Source organism: Herpailurus yagouaroundi, unplaced genomic scaffold (assembly GCF_014898765.1).
Source record: "Herpailurus yagouaroundi ecotype Mexico unplaced genomic scaffold, PumYag 193, whole genome shotgun sequence".
Classification (NCBI taxonomy): domain Eukaryota; kingdom Metazoa; phylum Chordata; class Mammalia; order Carnivora; family Felidae; genus Herpailurus; species Herpailurus yagouaroundi.
This window is the reverse complement of record NW_024412424.1, coordinates 4,486,195-4,487,256: the sequence shown is the minus strand read 5'-3', so window position 1 is coordinate 4,487,256 and position 1,062 is coordinate 4,486,195. Positions and strand designations below refer to the sequence as shown.

General features: G+C 51.5%; 1 protein-coding gene across 1 annotated transcript in view; it reads right to left on the bottom strand.

Moving 5' to 3' along the window:
• The window catches only part of SACM1L (SAC1 like phosphatidylinositide phosphatase), a 59,433-nt gene that overhangs the window by 16,563 nt on the left and 41,808 nt on the right, over nt 1-1,062 (bottom strand). The window lies entirely within an intron of this gene.

Sequence of the window (1,062 nt, the reverse complement as noted above, 5' to 3'; positions counted from 1 at the left end):
TGCCTGTGACCATGTGCTACCACAGTACACGCCCCCCCTCCGGCCCAGTTTCTTGCTGCAGAAAAGCTCCAAGTGGGCTCACCACCTTGCACCTTCCCACAGGGCAACTGCTGATGTTTCAGGACCCCCTCTTTGGACAAGGCTGCACAGGGTCTGCAACCGCTGCCTGGTGACCTGCAGAGGCAAAGCCACTGCTCTGGACGAGGCCACCATGCAAGTGGACGTTTCTTCAACTCGGGTGGCGCTCAGGACCACAGACACCACACCAAGCAATCGCGAGGAACTGAAATTCACGACCTCGTGGCCAGGCAACACAAAGCCTCAAGGAGGGGATTGTGATCAGGGACTAAACTTTCACAAAAGTACATTAAAATCTGACCGTTAAGAAGTTACTCTGCAATATCAATTATGCCAGAGAAAATTTCAAGCCAACGTAATCATGCTTTGATCTAGCATCAAAAAAAAAAGGCAGAAATATGGAATACAGGTTTCCCCTGCCATCCAGAAGAAGGCTTCCTATGAAGGAGCCTAAAGTAGCAAAGGGCAGCCCCTGCTTTCCAGAAGTTCGCCTTATGCCCCAGGCCACGCTGTTTTACGGAAGACTTTCATCAGCACGGTCGTGACTTCCTTGTAAAAGGGAAAACTCGTCTTGGGATTTCTTTCTGTTGGCGCGCCCAGGTACTAACAGGGCTCTTGTAAAAGCGAGATGGTGTAAAGCCAACTTCTGGGGGGCCGGGGACACCTGTATGTCCAGTGAGAGCTACGAACTCGTGGATACAGTAGTCTCCCCTCATCCACGGTTTCACTTTTCACGCGTTTAGTCCCCTGCAACCAACTTCGGCCCGAAAGCCGATGGCCCTCCTTCTGACACTTGGTCAGGTCGGCACGACCTTCAGCGCCCTTCATCACGTGGGCACCTGGCATCTCACGGCGTCACAAGGAGCACGACCACAGCACAGCCAGATGTTCTGAGAGAGGCCATGTTCACGCAGCTTTTATGACTGCATATTGTTTTAACGATCTATTACTAGTTACTGTAGTTACTGGCATTTTCTGCTCTTA